At 40.4% G+C, this 13,182-nt stretch overlaps 1 long non-coding RNA gene across 1 annotated transcript; it reads right to left on the bottom strand.

Annotated features, from left to right (window-relative positions):
• Window positions 1-6,543: 6,543 nt before the first annotated feature.
• LOC109369826 lies at window positions 6,544-12,616 on the bottom strand. The gene is made up of 3 exons (XR_002119348.2): window positions 12,590-12,616; window positions 10,040-10,071; window positions 6,544-7,740 (listed from the first exon to the last, which is right to left on the bottom strand). It is a non-coding gene; the product is annotated as an uncharacterized LOC109369826 (long non-coding RNA).
• Window positions 12,617-13,182: the final 566 nt, after the last annotated feature.

Genomic DNA, 13,182 nt, shown 5'->3' with positions numbered 1-13,182 from the left:
AGAATTTTCTCTCTGACGTGTGAGAATGATGCCATCCGCTTTGCTCTGAGCAGCGTGTGGAGGCATCTCGCTACTTTAAAGGTCAGGAAGCATTTTTTTCTTCCCTTGCTCCCCTGGTAATGGCATCAATATTCCTCTCCCTGTTTGCTATACACAGCTAATTTGATGCTGTAAAAAGGAATACAAAGTTCTATCACTTTAGATCTGGCCATTTGAATGCATGACCAGGCAGGCAGCAGTTGAATAAAGAATAACATGCATTTGATTCCTGATGATTCACTCAGCTGGCATCTTATTACGGTTCTAGCTCAGATGGTGAAGTGCAGTGGGAAAGTAAGATGGGTAGCACATATCAGCCGAATGACATCCCCAGTGATCCATGGCTGTGGGACAGCTCACTGACACTGCTCTGCGGGTCTGAAACATCCCCAAGTGAATTTGGACATTGAGATGGCATTTATTTTGTAGTGGTTTGCCTGCTAGTGTAGTCCACACTGTATCCTGATTACTTGGGAGTGTTTTGATTGATCCTGACTAATGATTTAAAGCTGTCTCTCTTCGTGTTTGGTCTCGGACTGCAGTATATTCATGAGTTATTGAATCCTATCCTGTTTGCCAGTCAGTATGCCCAAAGGATGGATGGCTATTCCACAGTCAGAATGTCTTGCCCAGGACAGAAGCAGGTCTTGTCCTTGTTGGTTGTGGCAACTGAGGGAACATAGAACTCCTATTTTTGCAGCAATGCTGAACAAAAGGCAATTAAGAGTTCTTTGATCTCCATCCTTAGCTGCTGGTCAAGTGTTGTCATTCTTTGCAATAGTGACTGTTAAAATGGTGTTTAGAAAGCACAGGAAAATGGAACAGTACACTTGTGGAGGAATGCTGGCAGTTACCGTCAACAGTTCTCATTGATTCCAATCCTGTATTTTCAGAATATAATCATCAATTCAGCAAAAGGTCCTAAGTGTGACTGTGTCAGGGACAAACCTGTCTTCATCACAGACACTGCTCTGAGCGTTCATGCCTGGATTTCATGGAGGCGAGCTGCCCTTCAGGGATTGCAGATCTATCATACTTTTGGACTAAGACGGGTAAAGAAATGTTTGTTACTAGAAACACAGACCACATGGAAATCAATCAAAAACTGCAGTAGCTCAGTGCAAGGTTTGGTTTTGTTAAGGCCCTGAATAATGGCTCATCGCTTTGCTCAGAGGAAGTAATGTATAGATGGCAGAACCAAACCCCCAGAATGGAGAATAGTGTAGTTTTCATTGAGACATAAATCAAATTACATTTTCTTTCAACTTATAAAGGATCAAAAACATTTTTAAGATGAGTGATGCATTTTCTTATAAAAACAGTAAAACAGTGGGGCTTTTTTGTCCATTTTAATGCAAAAATTGTGCAGTCTTTATGTTGTGTTCTAAAATATTGCTTTCTTTACAATCTTCTGTTAAAAAAAAATCTGTTTAGTACAAGGGTTAAAAAACAAATCCTCAGGACTCTCTTCACTTTTCCATCTTATTCAACATCTTCTCCTTCCAGCATTGTGCACTATGAAGCATCTATCTTGCCTGACAGCAGATGCATCTCATGTTTTATGCTTTGAGAGCATGTTCTGAATGCCTATTTCAGCTACTGTTACAACCTGTAGTCCACAACGTCTCTTATCAATAGGAAAATGGCCTCATTGACTTTTTTTTCCCTGTATCCATGCACTGGCTGTATTAACAAAGATGTTTGCAAAGGAGCCTCTAAGAATATAGCATGCTAGATTTATTTCTTTGTCTGCTTTTTGCAGCCAAGGGAGACCTCTGTTTCCTAATGTTTATTCACATTGAGATAACTGTTTTATTTTATATTGGCCCCAGGCTTTTTCTTACTGGTGCAGTGATATATGAATCATAAAGGCAAAAGAAGCAATTCTGTCTGTAGTCAGTGCAAAGACCTGTACCTTTTCCTTCAGTAGATAGAAGCAGCTTTAAGCTCCTCAGACTCATCAGGAATTGCATTTTAAATTAAGAAGGACAAGAAAACAAAGCAGTCACAGAGGATCTGGCAAGGCCAAGGTATGCTAATGTGACTTATCTTGTGACCACACGGACTTTCGTTTCTTCATTATTTTTTCATTTGCCTTGTACAGAAATTGTGTTCAGGTAATTCAGTGATGCATACAATAGAAATCAAATAAATTGATCGCATTGTCGTTGATCATGAAGTTTTAACAAAACTTCATTTATGACTATTTTTATTAGAGCCATACTATCCATTTGTTTGACTGAGTACTTGGTGCAGGGAACAATTACCACTTGGTCTCTTCCCCTGCTGCCTGTGCAACTAGTGAGAGAGAAACAGTAAGTCACCACGAGCAAGGTTAAGGGAGATGAGGACATTAGGACTGTCATTGCCTAGAAGCGTGGCTCAGAATGTGAGCAGACTGACTGTCCTGTCCCGACTCCATCATTTCAACTCTGTATGATTTATTTCCCTGTTTATTTACCCCACGTGAATAATGACCAGTCATAGACTTTGACAGCTCCCATGTAGTACTGTTCAAATGCTCAGTAGCCTTAGATTTTTTCAGGATATTACAGTGCCATCTGGGAATACCAGACGCATTCAGGACATTATTCAGACTTTATTCTTTAAGGTAATTCATAGCTAAAAATCATCGCAGCTGTTAGACCTGCTCTTGAAAGTACTATGGTCAGTAGCTGTCCACTTAGCTCTCTGGGGATGCACACAGTGCTTTATGCACTTATTTTGTGTGCCTCCAGGCACTGAGAAAGAGTAATCACACTTGGCATTTTGACTCAGTTTGGTCTCAGTAATTATGGAACCCAAGTAACTTGTTAAAAGCTTGTGAAAAAATGTCTCTGAAGTGTACCACAGAGCTGAAGTGCACAGAAGAATGAGAATTCAACTGTCATGGGATTATGTTTGAAAAGGATATCCAGCTGTTGTACTGGATATGAGGAGGTGATATTCTTGGTTATGGTACAGTGCTATCATCAGAAGCATCTGTCTGTGATTGTTGTCTTCCAGACTGATTGCATCTAGTAATGCATTGTATTTCTGATTAAAGTTTTCTTCAACAAACTACAGCCTATTTAATGCTTTTGTGAGCTGTGCTTTTTTCCTCACTAAGTACTTGTAATACAGGTGCCTCCTGAGTGTGCTGAAAACGAAACAAAACAGAGCAATCCACAACAGAATTGAGCTGTTAGGTTTACAAAGCTGAGCTGTTTTGTGTATTTCTGAAGTTACAGTTCAGTGGCACAGGATGTAAGCATTGCTGCTCTGGAAGCAGTGGCGCTTCTGGCTTGGATTTAGACCTGAAGGCATTATACTAATTCACAGCAGTTTCTATTGGGCTTACAACACAAAGAACTCTTCACCCCACAGCCTCGTGATGCAGCTTTCAGTACCGTTTCAGTTATGCCCTTTCTGATGGGCCTTTGAAGAGAGGAACAGGATGCTCTTCAGCACAGTTCTGCTTTCTTTGGAGTGTATTATCAGGCTATTAATTATCTCTTTTCCTGAGTTCCATAAGCATCTCACTCTTTTCTATTCTCTATCAGATGATACTTGGAAGAAAAAAAAAACAAACCTAAAAAACAACAACAAAAAACCCCTAGAAAGCCCTCATCCCCAGCTTATTAGGAGATTGGTTTGCTTTGAGCACTGTTCATTTTAATGGGACTGCCTGCTACAAAGCTGCTGGGTTAGACTCCATTTGGAACAGGCAATCACTACATGAAAGCACGTGAGTTTGCAAGCAGGGTCTCCAACCTGTGCTGGAGTTAATTTTCGTTACTGCCACTGGTGTGGTGCTGTGTTTTGGGTCTGTGACCAAACAGCACTGATAAGGTGCGGATGTTTTGGCTCCAGCTGAGCAGTGTTTGCAGTGCCAAGGCCTTTCTGTTTTGCAGGCTGCCTGGCCAACAAGGAGCTGGGTGCTCAAGGAGCTGCCAGGGGCACGGCCAGCTCAGCCCGCCCCGACCAAAGGGATGCCCGGGGCCGTATGATGCGTGCTCTGCAATGAAAGCTTCAGGGCAGAGAGGAAAGTCTGGGGCTATGACTGAGGGCCCGCTTTCCAGGAAAGTGGCTGAACATCTACCTGTTGCTGGGAGGTGCCGAATAAATTCCTCCTTTTGCTTCGCTTTGTGCGCAGCTTTGCTTCACTTATTGAACCGCCTTTATCTCAACCCACGCGTTTTCTCAGTTTTGCCCTTCTGTTTTTCTCCCAGTCGCGGTGTGGGGGAGTAAGCGAGCAGCTGTGGCACTCAGCTGCCTGCCAGGGCTAACCCGCAGCACAGCCAAAAGGCAGATGCCTGCCTTGTGAGCCAAAGCAGCTTCTTCGGGTAATTTCTCAGGAAAACCAATACGTTAGGAAGGTGTGAATCAAGTCTGAAAAATTGTAATGCCTTTCCTACCTAGGGAAGTGATGCTTTAGGCTAAAGTTAAGCATACAAGTGAGATACTTTAGGTAAGCTTGTTCTATCAGTAAGTGCACTGTTCCCAGTCTTTGTATTTCTACTAGAATAAATGGTCTAGTTTTATGATTTATTGCATCTGTAGCAACATTTCATAGTTCAGGAAGACTTCTGAACAGCAAGTATTGTAGTCTGAAATGGGGCTGCTTTGCTGTTGCTCGCAGAAGAGGACTGACTGTGCCATTCCGTTTCCTAGGGGCTTTGAAGAAGTACAGGCTTATTTTCCAATCTACTTTTCTACATTAATCAACTAATTGTTAGACAATGTTGATTTTCTGGAGACAGAGTTAATGTAAGCCTAGCATAGCAAGGTTACAACTGAAATAAATGATTCTTTAGTGCTCCTATTGTTAAAGGGCTTAGAAGATTTGATGAAAGGGTATTTTTCCTGGAAGCTTGAGCTCATGGCAGGTGGATCGCACAAGTGCAGGCATTTGTCTTACTCTTTTAAAGTGAGAATTCAAATGCTGTCTACATGTACAGGTAAAAAATAAAAGTCAGGAAGGGTTAATGTAGAGAGCAAAGTTAGTATGAAGGAAATTGAGATCTCTCGGGAAGTGAGTGTTTTGTAATATCAAAGAGAAAAGCTCTTCCTTCTTTTGTTGCGTAAGAAAAATACACAAATTCTTCTGCTTAAAGTTTTAGCTATGAGCTAAGCAGTGTCCTTTCATGGTGGATGACTAGCCACCATCCATCTTTAAATGTCGAGATGCTGAGTAGTATCTGGAATCCCACATACAGCTGATGTAGGTTGGCTTTGCAATTGGGAGAAAGGATTGAGTTACTAAATCAGTACCAAATATCAATGTTATCTTGGTTAAGCTGCAGCATCAGACTTACTGCTGCTGAATGTCATCCAACTTTCTGAGAGTCCCTGAAATCAATGGGGTTGGCACACGTAGTCCCAAAGGACCATGAAAAAAGGAATTTTTCTAAGAAGATGCCAAACCTTTAGTCACCTTGGAGTTACCCCCTTAGCAGGAGGATGGAAGAAGCCCTAAATTCTTCCAAGTTCTTCTAGTTTAGAAATGATAAAGCTGCTGTTACGCTAATCAAATGAAAAGAGGGACAAGAACCTATACAAAAGTATCAGCTAGGTTCACAAGAGATTAATACTGCTCCAAACTGTAAGATTTTTTCCTCTTATGGCAATAAATGCTAAAAGGATGCTGGGGGGAGGTCAAACATGCTTCATTTTGAGAGTGAAGCACAGATGGAAACATAAAGGAGTGAGGAGGGCAGGCACTGCACCTAAGCAAAAGAATCTGGTATCACTTCCCAGGAAGCAAGTACATCAAAAGAGAAAGCCACATGAATTTTCTCAAAAAAAAACATTAGTAAGTCACTTCTGAAAATGTAAGTCCTATACAAATAAAACATTCCTTTAAGACAGGATGAAAGTTCAGTGGTCTGAGGTTCTGTAGGCAAGAACAATCAGGAAATTGGTTTCTGCTGGGTTCTAATTTTTCCTGCTCCTGTTATCTCAGGCAAGAGATAGAGTTCCTTATCAGCATGGAAAACAGGAGATTCCTTTATCAGGAAGAAGACCTTCTGAGAGGGTCGGTCCAGCCTAAATAACAGCATATCCCTACCCTTAATGTATGTGCTTCTTGATGGAATTATAGGACATGCTTCACAGTCTGCTCTGCTTTGAACAGCACCATCTAAGAAGGAAGTCCTTGCTCAGGACTTGCAATACATTATCCAGTGTTGATGACCCTGAGATCACCACCTACACAACTTGCATATGCTGCTTGTCAGTGACAGAGCTTAGAACAACCTGTAGGTCACACCTTGCAGCTCTCTGCTCATTGATTTATGTATGTGATCGATGTCATGCCTTGCTGAGTTACTTCCTATCCTCTGAGCTGCTGTAGCAGATTTTGCACTTCCACAACCCTCCATTTGCAAGGTAAAGCTCTTTTCAATTAGCCTAATACATTTTATCTCACAGCTGGGTAGGGAGAGTACACAGATTAGTCCACACAGAGTTGTGGGAGACAATCTGTCAGGAACTGACAAACTATAAATCAATCTGCAACTCATGGAGACAAAGTCTCCAGCACCAGTGGGTATTCCCACTTACCTTTCCTCAACAGCTCACTGCTCATTTCCAAGAGCTGTTGGCCCAGCTGCTTACAAGGCCACACTGAAACCCACCAAGGACTCTGTGGCTTAGAACACCCCAGAGCGTCAGGCACATGGAAATAAACATCCATCCAGCAAGAACTTAGAGGAACAGCTTCTATCCACTTTTAGCCAACGATTTCTTTTCCAGACGTATTCATTTCCCATGGGGTACCACAGCCCTCACTTCTCTTAAATATCTGTCAGTCTGCATGCCAAGCTGAGCACAAGCAAAGGTGTGAGATTCCTGCTGTGATCTATTTTCCCCTTTTCTGCTTCCAGCTAACATAGAGGAAGCAGAGAGCTCTGATAGAAAACCACTCGCCCAAGGCTGGTCCTCCACCAGAAATTCAGGTCTTGACTCAATTTCAAACTGTTCTATGTTTTCTTCAGATTTCAACATATTTCACCTTGCTATATTATGTATTCAGAGATTCATCTGAGCACCATCGTTCTCTTAAGATTGACTTATTTTGTAGGTTTTGGACAACTGTGTCATTTCATATTTCCCGAGTTACCAGATGATGTGGGAGCTCTTCTGGATAAGCTAGAAAAATGCTACCAGCGCAAAGCTGTGGTGATTTGCTCTTAAAAAGTAAGTCAGATTTTGTTCGTGTGTTCTGGGGGGCATCAAAATGACATTTTTTAACTTGTAACCCAGCCAAACAGTTACCTGATTTTGTTGGAAGTATAATGGTTTGCTTAGAGTCATCAGCTGCAGTGACAACCTATACACTGTGGCAGTTAAGATGAAGTAGTTGCCATGACAACTCAATTAACTAAACAAACACATCTGTATGCTGCAGCAGCTCATGTCCTCGGAATCATCTTTACCTCAGCACAAAGCATTTCGAATAGATGTGCAAATGAATTCCCCCTCACACCCCCATTCCCTTTCCTCCTCCCCTCCCAGCTGGACGATAAAGAAAATGTGGAACCACATATACTGCTCATTTCTCTTGAGCATCTCAAATAGAATCAATCATAATAGGAGTGCTGCTGCTTCTGGCAGTGCAGGAACTCAGGCCAAGTCATTGTCACCTTCCTTTTCTTCTTCCTTCTCCCCCTCTACCCACCAGACCAGTCAATTACTTTCCAGAATTGCCTTTTAGTGCCACTGAAATTAAAAGAAATAAAGGCAGTTTGTGGATAAATACACACTAAACAACCTTGTCAATAGAACTAGCACAATCAAATGTGATAATCTAAGCTTGTCTTTAAATTAGGAGGTTTGGCTAATGCAGGCTCTTTTATAAACACACAGCATAGCAATTTAAGTTAGTTAGATACCTCCATTCACTAAAGATGTATGAACTCTAGAATAATTGACATATCTAAGGAAATCTCTGGTCAACTAAGCTGTAATCAGCTTCGCTACAAAGGCATGTAATGTTGCTTTGTAAAAGAATAACTGTTCCAATATCTCCCTCAAAACACAAAGCACAGAAGAAAACATAAAAATGAAGGATTCCTTATGAGAAAATTGTTGAGGTTACAACAAGTTGAGACACTAACTGCAATATAAAGGACAGCATCCATCTACAATCATCTGTCAACAATGGTTTTTTTGTTTGTTTGTTTGTTTTTTTAATGTTTGAGAGCATCTATTTCCATAGTCCATCTTTTACCTGCTGTGTATTTATTTGTCAGAAAAGGTGTGCCTTAACAACAGCAATAAACGGAGTCTGGGTGAGGAAGGCATAAAATGGAAGATAGAAGAGAAATAACACAGCAAAGCAAAGGTACATGCCATAGACTTAACTGAGCACCTGACAGACTCTGCACCATCACCATTTTTTCTGATACTGAAAAAACATCAAAAATACGACAAAGACCTATTTTGATCAGAGAAATCCTCAGTTAAATCACACTTGAATCTTAAAAAGAGTCTTAAGTGACCCTTACTGTGTATGCACTATTTTGCACAGAACAGTTTACACATATTTCACTGTGGTAAGTTTTATCCAGCATTGAGTCTGATGGGATAGTGGAAATTTTAAAGAATAGAATCTTTTAAAGAATAGGATCTCATTCAAGAAAGCAATCAAACAATCTAATTTTGTCCTTCTTGCCTGTGATTTTTTTTTTTTAAATACCTAAAATTAAACACTTTTTGCTTTAGTAGAGGTTTTTTTTTCTCCCCCTTACTCAACTCATCATTAGCAATTTAGCCAGTAAAGTTTTGAACAGACTTGCTCCATAAGTTTACCTGGAGTAGCTCTAATTACTTTTTTTTTTTCATTAGAAAAATGTAGTAATTCTACCTTTAGGTTTTTTCCTTCACATAGATAGAGAATAAGTGCAAAACTCTTCCCCAAAAATCCCACTATTAACCACCTCCAAGAACCCACGTGAAGCTTAAATACTGTAGTCTCAGAAGTTAACATTGCAGTGCCATGTTTCTGGGCTATCTGATTCAAACAGAGAAAGATGGATGGATTAAGAATTCACTTAAGATACAACCCTCACTTTTGGAAGCAGACATACATTCTGGCTGTTTTTAAGGTGCATCACCCCACTGTACTACAGTGAAAACTCAAAACCTAAGGATTCAGGGTGTTATTCTCAGACACGTATACCTGAAAGTCAATAGAAAGTGCCACACAAAGAATTCTGGCTCGTGAAAGTTGAGTTATATAGAGTAGAAATGAAAGACTGATGATTGTTCTGAAGAATTCCAGAAATGTTATGAGAAATTGCAAATAGGATTAGTTGTGCTGCCCAGGGGGGTGTAAGAGAATTCAGTGTTCCTCTGCAAGGTGGCCCAGGAGGCTCCGCGCTGGTGGCTGAAAGGCTGACTTCTGCTTAAGCGCAGAGGGCCTCGTTCTGACAGGCATTTCGAGAGACAATTTGGATTGCCAATTCAATAAGAGCTCTGGTCCTACTCATCTGAGCAGTCTTACTGAAAGCAAGCAAAACTTTGTCAAGCTGTTGAACAAAGCGCATTTTTCTACTGGATAAAGATACAATTTGGCACGCTTACTTTTCTAATGGACAACTTCACACAGTAGACAATCATCAGCATCTCTCAAACTGCACTAATTTCCACCAGCTGCAGATCTGACTCACGGTGCCTAAATGTGAGTGAAGCATCTTTAGATCCCAAACTCTGCAAAACAGCTCTGGGAGCTGTATGACTGCCCCCTATACGAAACCGTGAACCATCTGTCTGTCCTGCTTAATTAGCCTTAATGTTTAATAAGTAAATGAAATATTTACAAAATGCAGGCTGTAAGCTGTGCAGTTGCCAAGCACAAAATGGTCAACAGAATGTACACAGCTGCATTTCTGCCTCTGCAGACATCACTGGGAAACTCCTCTGTCACCAATCGTTTCTGAAATTAACATTTCTCAAAGAGCAAGGTTCAAGAGCAAAAGTTCTCCAATGTTCGTGCCCAAAAGAAATGTGCTCATACCTTAAGCAGGGCCTCTAAATGCTCGCATGGGCCTGAAAGAGATGCAATCACAGTGAAAATTAACTTCAGAAACCCAGCTTGTAAACATGATTTGATTTAGAAGGTGAAATCACAACAAACAAAAGATGAGAGAAAACAAGCTTGGGTGGTTTTTCATCAAATTTGTTTATTTTCCTATGACTTGGTGTTTTAATTGGGCAAGATACACACAACCTAGAGAGAAGACATCAAATAACAGTTACATGTATTTTGTTAACAATATACCTTGTAAATTATCTGGGAAGAATCTAACAGCTCTAGTCAATGAAGTTTTATTCCAGTATTTATTTTGACTGATGGTCCTAATTTTGGAGCAATGTAGTACATAAAGTAGTGTGGTAATCAGTTATCTTTAGTCACAGCTAGAGAGAACAACAGCAAGTTTGAATAATTAAAATCAGTATTACAATTTTTAATAACAGGAATATATTTGGAAGACAGTTTTCAGACTGAACAGATTTTTTTCCTGCTTGATAGAAACATTTTTCTTAGTTGAGTGCACTTTATTGTTCATTACTAGGGCTTAAGAAAATCAATTATCCATTTCCACAGCTTTACTAAACAGCCTTATAATGCAGTAATAAGACATTATGAGCAAGGTAGGCTATGGATGTTAGAGATCTGCTATTCAGTCTGAAGGAAAAGCACAAATCCAGGCTTACAGCATATCTCCATCTAGCTCAGCCACTGTTGTACAGTTCATCTGAATGAAGTGAAAGAGTATCATTCTTTCTAGCCTGTTAGAACACATTCCAGGAAAATTATTTAGCAAATGGGGTTGATGCTGTTCCCCACATCGTAATCTGAGCAACACAGAAAGGCAGCTACGTGTGGTCAGTCACGCTGCTGAGGAGATAAACGTATACAGTCCTGTTCCAAACTGCTTGAAATCACACTCTTTGGATAATCCCATACCTGGTTGCCTGCATACCACAAGAGCCCATCTTAGGACGTTGTTCTGCCCACTCCGAAATGAGGCTTACCTGGCCAGGCTCGCTGTGCAGCACCTGGGAGGTGGCACCCTCTTGCGGTGCGCACGCAGTGCTGGCTGCTCATCCCTTTTCTCCAGACACACGTCACTCTCCTGCCATTAGCATCCTACAATTTTTTTTTTTTTTAAAGTCTTTTTCCCTTATTGGAAGGGAAATCTAATCATAGCCACACCAGTGATTTGCTGTTTCCCTTCACCAAGCAGATCCTGTTCCTAAGTCACAGAAATCCAGTGCTCTTGCCTCCAAATGATCTTTCTTTCTCTTTTTGCAGCCTTTACCTTAGTTCAGGTTAACAGGCTGTCACAAGTCGGTTACAAGCTCTCAATCAGTAAGATTTGCTGCCTTTTAGCCATTTTCAGCCATCAGTGCCTGATGATGTAGAGAATTACTCAAGTAAGGAACAATTTGATACCAGGTGTTTAACATAACTGCCTTTCTGATAACAGTAGTCCCAGTTTTCCAACCACTGGCACACCCTTGTTTACATTTGCTATTAATTCATTAGTTACTCTACCTCCAGTTTATTGATTAGTAGACAAAAGTAAGCAGTGAATTCTGTATAGCTTCCATTTTTAGCATGAAAGCTGGCACTGAAATATAGCACTCCCATTTTATTCAGTTCAGTTCCCATAAATATCAGCAAATCAGTACTATAGATGATCTAAAAATACACTGTTATTAGATTTAGGATGTCCCCCTAGTACTTTAAAAACAACTACTTCAATATTCTAAACAAACAGGATTATCATGCCAATGTTAAGAGAGAAAATAATGAAAGTTACAAGATAAAATATAATTGTGATAATATATGTTATCAGTTAAAGTAGATATGCTGTACAAACTAAAGTCTTGAGCATGTAATTTAGTACAGCTGTGCCTAAGTCAATGAAATTATTGTGATTTATGCCAAATACAGACCAGCTGCAATTAAATTACTAGAAATTCTTCTATTCATTCTCTTTAAAATGGAGAATGAAATAAACAGTATTTAAATGTCTGGCTTGTCAAGTCCTATCCTATAGGTTTTAGGTTCCATTATAAATCTATTTGAATAAAGATTTACATCTCTATATCCTTAATCCTTCCAACATGTATTGAGCTTTCTGTCCAAGATTATTCATTTCCATTTCAACAAGCCTCTTGAAGGAGCTCTGGAAGACTATGATGATATCAGAGGCAAATTTAGCTTTCCTCTGAAGAGCAGTTCCCATGTTTGTTGCTTGCCATTAATTCTAGTTTTACTATAGGCATAAAAGGGGATGCCAGCTCCTCATGCAAATATTTTAAAGCCGTTGGGCTAACAGACAAACACAGCAGCAGCTGTAAGATGAAATACAGAGGTGTATCTGTAACACTGTATGTCCAACTGTGGCTTACAAAAGACTGGAGATCAAGAAAAATGCATGAAATCCTAACTGGATAATAATAGCAGGGTGACAAAGTCTTCAGCTACCGCAAACGAGAATGAGTCCAAATGCAGCAGTTGTAGATACAGAAACAAAGGAAAAGAGCTGCTTACCTCAGGAAGGCTTCAAGTAGGCAGGGATCTCCAGCAAGAGATACCCTCACCTCCACTGCCAACCCTTAAATGAGATCTGGGAAGGAGTGGATCTTGGCTCTACTCCTGGTCACTCAGATGCACTGCCTGCACCTGAGCTCCCCTGGGTTGGCCCTGCCTTCCCACCAGGTGCTCAATCACTGCTTCAGGCCATCACTTAGCATTTCTGCTACAGAAGTCTGTCAGTGAATGGTCACAGCTGGACATTCTTATCCTGAATCCGGCGATCCTTTAGAAGAAGTAAGCATGTCCAAAAGAATGAGTCTCTAGCTAGCTACTGAACAACCGTTCCCTATCAGCAGGTTCTGACAAACGGGATGATTATTCTCCATTAGTGTTGCATTATTACCTGGATATTTTCTTTTCTAGCACACTTAAACAAGCAGAACCTAGCCTACATCTGAAGTACAGACAACTGTACGGTACAGGAAATATAATTACAAACATGAAGCCTTTATTTTACTATTTAGTTGTCAATAAATAAAGAAATCTGATTTGCAACTCAGAATCTCACACACTAAGGGAACATTCTGGCTACGAAATTGTAGCTTCTG

Source organism: Meleagris gallopavo, chromosome 13 (assembly GCF_000146605.3).
Source record: "Meleagris gallopavo isolate NT-WF06-2002-E0010 breed Aviagen turkey brand Nicholas breeding stock chromosome 13, Turkey_5.1, whole genome shotgun sequence".
In the NCBI taxonomy this organism is placed as follows: Eukaryota; Metazoa; Chordata; class Aves; order Galliformes; family Phasianidae; genus Meleagris; species Meleagris gallopavo.
This window is presented reverse-complemented; position numbering and strand designations above follow the sequence as displayed.